The sequence below is a fragment of the Pteropus alecto genome, unplaced genomic scaffold (assembly GCF_000325575.1).
Source record: "Pteropus alecto unplaced genomic scaffold, ASM32557v1 scaffold14, whole genome shotgun sequence".
Taxonomy (NCBI): domain Eukaryota; kingdom Metazoa; phylum Chordata; class Mammalia; order Chiroptera; family Pteropodidae; genus Pteropus; species Pteropus alecto.
This window is the reverse complement of record NW_006436810.1, coordinates 15,985,440-15,993,485: the sequence shown is the minus strand read 5'-3', so window position 1 is coordinate 15,993,485 and position 8,046 is coordinate 15,985,440. Positions and strand designations below refer to the sequence as shown.

The 8,046-nt window shown below is 40.7% G+C and overlaps 1 pseudogene; it reads right to left on the bottom strand.

Moving 5' to 3' along the window:
• Window positions 1–7,125: 7,125 nt before the first annotated feature.
• LOC102889660 overlaps window positions 7,126–8,046 on the bottom strand; it is a 4,250-nt pseudogene continuing 3,329 nt past the window's right edge.

The following is an 8,046-nucleotide window of genomic DNA, read 5'->3' as shown; positions in this document are numbered from 1 at the left end:
TAGTGAAAGGACCCGTAAAATGTTCTGTAAAACTCCAAAAGCCTTCGGAGCCGTGCTCCTGAGGCGGAAGCGCGGGCTTTCTCCCTCGCGGTGAGGAAGCTGCGGGATGGGCGGCAGCGCCTGTAGCGGCCCTGGCCCTCCTCGCTCCTTTCCTGGCTCCCTCAAGCCCGCGACTCCAGGCCCGCCTGACCTCTGTGGGACCGTCGCCCGCTGGTCTTCGCTCCCGAGACACCTCTTCACCACCCTCCCGCGCAGTGCCAGCAGGAACAGCACGCCAGTTTCCCGGCGTGCCCTGCAATCCAGCATAGCCCCGAAGCTCCCAGCATGCCCCGCTCACACCACGTGCTCCCGGCATGCCTTGCTATCCTGGCCGACTCCGAACGCTCCCAGCATTCTCTGCATGCCCGTTTTTCTCTCACGCTGATGACGCTGACAGCTGCTGAGAGGTTCCTGCAGTTCCCTGAGAGGAGTTGGGGTTCACACCAGTGGGGCCAGGCCAGGAGGCTTTGTGGTCCCCGAGGGTGAGGAAAGCTGCATCTGCGCAGTACAGCCCCTGCAGAGTTGTAGTCACCAAAATCCTGCACCGACCTTGCTGGCGGGCTGTCTGACCTCAGGTGCGGAAGTCTACTCTTTGTGTTCGCCTGAAAATTCTGGCAAATTGTCATGACTGGAACGTCCAGCAGCGTGGCGTGGAGGGGAAGCCTGATGCAAGTGGGGTACAGGCGCCACGTTTTCATTTGATAAATACTTATTAGGCGCCTGCTGTGAGCCGGGAGCTTGTCTAGGATTTAGTCATGGAGCGTGAAGCAAACTACCTTCCCTGCCCTTGTGGGGCTGACAGTTTACTGGGGAGGAGGGCAGGCAAATAATAAGATAAATGAACAAAGTATTAGTATGGTAAATGATGATGGACGCTTTGAAGACAGGGAGTCTTGGGAGAGGCCATTACAGAGCTCAGGAGGCCTCATGGAGCAGGTGACGTGGTGACGTAAGACATGGAGGAGGTGGGAGGGGGCGACCATGCGAATATAGAGGGAGAACATCGCAAGAAGGAATAGAGGGCATAAAGGCCCGAGGCAGAGGGGTGATCAGCTGGCTGCAATGCAGGAGAGAAGTAGCAATCACTTAAGGATATTTGAGAATCAGACAGACATGGGGCCAGATAGGTTAAAGCGGAACACAGAGTTAGGCCTGATAAGCCGTGTTTTGTTGTAATAGGTACACCCAGGCTGCTATGCTGAGAATCGTCTGAAGGGGACAGAGGACAGGAAGGAGAGCAGTTAGGACGCAATGGCAATTATTCAGGGGAGAGGTGATGCGGGATAGATCAGGGTAGTGGCATGGAGGCCATGAGGTGGGATGAGGTTATTGAGATATTTTGAAGTTAGATTTAATAGGCTTTGAATATGGCTTAATATGGGATCAGAAAGGAGTCAAGTGTAAAGGTTTTTGTACTAAGGACTTGGAAGGATGGGGTTGCTCTTAACCGAGAAGGGGAAGACTGTGGGAGAGGCGTGCTTGGGGATGAAGATCAGAAGGATTCAGTTTTGGACATGTCGACATTGAGAAGTTGTTCTGGGGAAAAGAACTGTATGTCATAGTTGATGTTTAAAACCACGAGACCAGGTCAGATTTCTAAGAGAATGAGTAGAAAGAAAAGAGGTCCTTACTCAGAATCCTGGGAGACTCCCATACAAGTTTGAGGAGATGGGGAGGAACCGCAAAGGTGAACTGTCAAGAAATTTCTATTAAGAGATTTGCCACTTTCCAACTTTACAGCTATCCAGGTTCCAGAAGTTATGTGTTGAAAGTATGAGATTTCATAGTGTGTTTAATGTTTCCCTTAAAGTATTTGAGTAATTATTTGCAAAGTTTTGGCAAAGAGGGTGTTTTTAGATTGCCCTCTAACTCAGTAAGAAAGTGCTAGATACTTATATGTTGTTTGGTTACTTAGAACCACAGCTGTGAGATCATAATAAGTGATTAATTGTCACAAGGTTGGTGAGCAAAATCAGCCTCTTATGACAAAAATAATTTCCTGCTTAATGAACAAAATGCTATCTTCTGAAACTACCATTCTAACAAATGTAACGTCCCAAACTTAACATTCATAGTCTGAAGGTTTTGTCAGTAATCATTGGAATTATTAAAACAAACTCTGATGATTACAGAAAAGCTCTTTATCCCACTTTGTATATACACATGGGGAAAAGCTGTGTGAAGACAAGATAAAAAAATATAGATTCAATTTAAATTTTTTAACCGTAGATATTTGCTAGCCTTTCTTATCTATTTAAATAAGGGTAATGCCAACTTCATTTTGAAAAGCACCTGTGTCATTACCTCATGTTCTTGATATCTCTGCTATTGAGTTTATGGCCTCTGGCTTCAACAATAATTTTAACAAGGCAGAATTAAAGATATTTGAAGTTCTTAATTATACTACAGCACCAAACACCCAAGTATGAAATAGTTCAGTTCTAGTCACATGCAAGGTAAAACATATGGACTTTATTTTGATCTTTATTTGAATAAACAAACAATAAAAGAACTGAAAGATTTGCATATTAACTATACTTAATTGTACTAATAAGTTATTTTTTAGATGAGAATATTACTTTGATGATATAAAATTCTTATAGACATTGAAATATTTATCGGTAAAATAATATATCTAGGATTTGTTTTAGAGTAAGCACATGTGAGATGAGGAAGGTGTTAAAGAAGAAATACAATTGGCCATGTTTTGATAAATGTTGAAAATGTTCCATATTTTTACTTGTGCTTTTATGCATTGTATCCACTCTACTTTCGTATATGTTTGAATTTTTCTGTAATAAAAAGGGATAGTTTTTAAAAGGGATAGTTTTTTGAAAAAACTTGTATTTCAAAAGTTAAGAAAGTGAAGATACAGGCTATAAATTGGAGAATATATTTTCACATATATAATCTACAAAATCTTAGTTTCCAGATTATATAAAGAACTTTTACAAGTCAATTAGAGTAAGACAGACAGGCACAGAAAAAAAGCACAAAAGCCCTCTTCCAGCCAATTAACAACTTGCTCCAAGGTAGCCAATTGCTTACACAAGTTAATTTTGCTTATTTTGAAAATTCATATTAATGGAATCATACAACATGAACTCTCTAGTGTCTAGCTTTTTTTGTAAATATTATATTTATGAGATTCATCCTATTGTTGAGGGAGGCAGTGTTTTCATTACTAGAAGTATTCTATTGTGTGTATATACTTCAATTTACTTATCTTTTGTAAGGTTGATGGGTAATTAGATTGCTTCCAGTTTGGGATTATTAGGAAGAATGCTGCTAAGAGCATCCTTGTTCATTTATTTTGCATTCCCTTTTATTCAACATGGATGAATTTAAAAAAAAAAAATTTGAATTTTTGAATGGAGAGACTACATACACTATGATCTCTTTTTTATAAAGCATTTTCCATAAAAACTGAACAAGAAATTGTTGATATATTCATATGTGCAAAATAATTTTTTCACAGGCAAGGAAATGATAAACATTTTAGAATAATGATTTTGGAGAGGCAGAGGGATGGCAGATGAGAAGAGTCCATAGTCTCTGAGTCAAGTAAAGGATTCATTGGTGTTCACTTATATTATACTTTAAAACATGCACATTCATTTATGTGTATAAAACATTACATCATAATTTTTGGTTAATAAAAAAACTCACTCTATGTTCATCCAGGGAAAATCTTTCCTCACAGGTTACATTTTGCTGATGAGCTTGTGGGTGGTCTTATTCAGTCACCAGGTCTTTGAGTTATTTGTGTTTCCCTTTCACTCAAGGGCGTTCAAGATTCAAAGGATCTTCTTAAGGATGCCACCCACCAGTTTGACTCTGTGTATCCCTTATATGAAGAATAAGATTGTTGCATTGTGTTAAATCATATTTGAACTGTCGAGACATGCAAAGATTAGGCCATATTTTGTGGTTAGGCAAGAACCTTTTTGAGAAAGGTTACCTGAAGACAAGTCAGATCTTTAGATAGGAAATTGGAATAATGACAACAAGACTTCCATGAGAGTTGCGGCTGGGTTCAGCCTGCACCTTGGCCTAGAAGTTGAAGAGTTTAGATGTCTAAGGTTGTATTTATAAGTGGAGCATTATCAGCTGTGCAGAGGGAGACTGAGACTTAGAGGGACAGTCCCTCACTGGGTGTGCACCTCACAATCACTTAAGGAGATTTGAGAATCAGACTTATTGAATTGGATGGTATCACCACTTCATTTATGAAAGGTGCATAAACTATGTTAGGCTCTAGAATAATTACTTGGTGGAAATTTTTATTTTATTTTATTTTTTGCTATCCTTCAGCAAAGTCCACTTGAATTTTCTGGTTCTGCGGGAAGAAAACAAAGGGGTATTTATCCACACTTCTGCCAGAGTGTTGAAGAGAGAGCAGGGTGGTGGTGGTGGTGGGTGGTGGGAGTCATATCAGTGATCAGAGAAAGAAGGATGCGGGGGATGAAGTTGTATCCCAGAAACTAATGTTTACTTCCTTCTAGTGTCAACTTCAGAGGTCCTCGATGATATTTTGTGTAGATGTAGATGTGAACGAAACTTGACTTCTATCTCTGTGTCTCAGATTTCATTTTGTGACCTTTGACCAACCTCATTGTTCTTAGCAAGCATACCAAAGCCTTCTAGTTGATAATTATCTGGGTCTCTTAAAATGTAGCCAGAAATATTTCTGTTAGTAAATGCTGAGATAAATTACTAAACTGGTTATAATATAAACAATCATCTATCACAAGACCCAGGAGGTATGGCCCCTGGCGCTACTGTATTCTTTGTCCTTTTGTCTTGTCAATCATTAGTACCTGAATTATGCTAATAAAAAACTATGGCCACAGCAGTCTGTAGCTGAGAATAATTTGCACAGAACTGCTGGGTCATGTGTCTACTCTGACCCTACATCCCTGTAAGTATGTTACCCTACATAAATTCTGTATATTTGATGAAGTTCCCTGCTTTGTTTTTCAGTCTGAAGGTCTGAAGATACTTTCTTGCTGTGGTGACCTTCCAGTTATGCCTTTGCCCCTCCATCAGATGTATTTTTATTCAGGTAGGTAGCTGTGTTTCTGACATGAGTCTTTGAGCTCCCCAGCTTGCAGGAACTCTACTGTCTGCACCATCATCTGGGTTACTTATACTCATATGTGGATGCATTGAGCACCTTGGATTGGGCCTAGATCTGCACACTTGTTCATTTTAAACAATTTTCATGCCACTGCTGCATTTATCTTGTCTTTCCCCCTGATTCCTAGACTGGGAAAGAAAAGTTTAGCCATTAGGAGATGTCTAGTACCTTTGTAGTACTTTTGTCTAGTTGTCTAGTACTTTTGCTAGTGACAAATAAATAAAATCCATATTGCTAAGTATGGTTATAGTATAATTATGATCTTCCATACCATCTTCTGTATCACATACTGTTATTTGGTAAAAGTGTTTATTGAGCATGCACTGAGTGCCAGGCACCATGACTGGTTATCCGAGCCCTTAAGGAACTTTAGGTCCCAGGAAGAAAGATCAAATACGCAGACCAATGATGTAGGAGTGCATGACAGCGAGGGTCAGGGAAGCAAGGACTACTGAGAGGGCAGTGGTGGGAGGGGAAAGGTGTGCTGAGCACGCGCCTCCTCCAGAGTTGACTCCTGGGTCAGAAAGGTCCTGAATCCTTGGCCAGGATAAAGGAAGTGGGAGAAAGTTGGTAAGAAAGTACTCGAAGGTGAAGAGAGCTTGAGTGAGGGTGTGGAAGTGAGGGAAGGCTGCTCTGTCTCCAGAGTTCTAAAAATAGCTAGGCTATAAGGTTTGATGTGTTAATGACAAAGAATGAAAGTAGGAGGAGGGGCAGATTTTGAATAATATTGTATGCTCTGGTGAGGAATTTGAACTTTAGTTATTGGAAGACATTGAAAGGCCTTAGGCAAGTAGTGATGTGATCAGATGTTAATTTTACATCTATGGAAGATGGGCCTGAGAGGTTCAAGAATAGAGGCAAGAAGAACCCATTGGGAAGTTACCGTAAGCAGGCAGATGATCAGGAAAGCACACCTGCGGCACTGGTGGTAGGGACGAGAGGAGAGCACTGATCAGAGATGTTTAGGAGGAAAAATCTGTAGGACTCGGTGATGGCTTCAATTTTGAGGGTGACCTGGTTGGTTCCCAAACTTCTGACTTGAGTGACCTAATGATAACACATCAACTATGTTTCATGGAACTGTCTGGAACCTTGAACCCTTTACAGAGTTAAATAGGATTATCTGGAATTTTCCTTATCTACACCATTTCACTCTTGTTCTATTTACTTGTGCTAGAGACAAAATGAGATTTTAAAAACTAAATTTAATATTGCAACCATGTCCAATAATCAAACATCTACTCTCTTTATTTGCCTGTTCCTACTTACAGAAGGACCTAGTATCAGAAGTTAATTGAGGAAAATTACCCTACGTCAGCAATGAACTTAAGACATTCGTTTTAGCTTTGTGACCAGATACTATCCATTGCTCTGTGTTCCTCAGTTCTGCCTCTGCAGTGCAATTGATCAGAGATTCTCAACTGACATTCTGGTGTGTTATAAATATGCATGGGTAAAAGCAACTTTAGGTCATACTCGATTTATTTATTATTTTTTTTTGATGGACAATCCTTTATTATTCAATTTAGGTAAGTCCAAAATCAGTCAGTATAGATAAGTAAAAAACTAAACTAAAACAGCAAAAAATGCAGTTTCGTTTGGCAAAGACCCACACATAACACTAGCCCAGCACCTCATCAAGGGATCTGCCAGCAGCACGGTTGGAGACCCCCATCCCACTCTCCGATCTGCCAGCTCACTTTAAAAATCGAACATGAATTCTTCAGTGAAAAAGTCAAATATTTGATCTCTCTCACAAGCAATAAAATCACAAAATCAGCTAAGATTTGAAAGTTAGGGTAAGTTAGTATAATTTCCTGCTTTTCATGTGTACATATTTTAGATTTAGTAATCTTTTCCACACATAGACAGGCTTGAGAAAAATTTCAAAAATCAAAAAGCTGTTAATTCATGTATTTTATGACTGTGGTTAGTTCTTCAAGTGTTTAGACTTCAGAGCTGCTAATGACACTAAATTCAATGCCACATTGGTCGAGTCTGTCAGTCAACTTGTTTCTGGAGAAAGAGGCTCCAGATGTGAAGACCCCGCCCACCTTAGGAAGGTCAGAGGCATTCAAAAGAGTTATGGCTGCTAGGACCATGGCTATGGGGATGGCTAAGAAGCCAGCCTCTGGTCCTTTCACTTGAGTACAAATTCTGTTCTTGTCAATATCAAAGTCTGGGCTGTCTCTTTGACCTCAGAATATCATCGTAAATGATGAGGCATCAGTCTGTTTTTGTGTTGGACCTTGTTTTGAAAAATAACCAAAGGAGAAGAGCCACAGGAATTTTATGAGAAGTTGCCTTCCAATGCCAAACATCACAAAGAGTAAAGTGTCGCAAACATCAGCTTAATGACAGTGGTAGAGCCACCCGCAGTTCTGTAAGCAGCATATTGAACAGGTGGTTGCTCTAACTTTTCATGCAATTACTACTGAGCCTGCTTCACAACAGACAGATCCACTCCAAGAAAGGAATGGAATAATTGCTGAATTCTCTGCAGTAAGAAATTGGTCACCCTCTTTTCAGTTTTGGACCAATAATTGGGATAGGTTTCAGGTTTGACTCATTTCGTAGTTCTTTCAAATCACTGTGACCTCCAAAACCATAAGCTGCTGACTTCTAGGTACCCTCAGGAGTGCACAACCCCTTGGGTCCTGAATGTACAGTCATGAAACTCTGCATAGCCAAGGATCACTCATTTTATTTCTGGCATATGTTACTCCCAGATCTGCTGGAATGGAGTCAAAGCCACCACTTCCAGTGATATAAACTCCCTTTTTTGCAGCTCTCTCATGATACTTCTAACATGTTAGTTCCAGAAGCTGAGGTTCTCCAGAGGTATCAATACAGGTCGTTCCATTTTC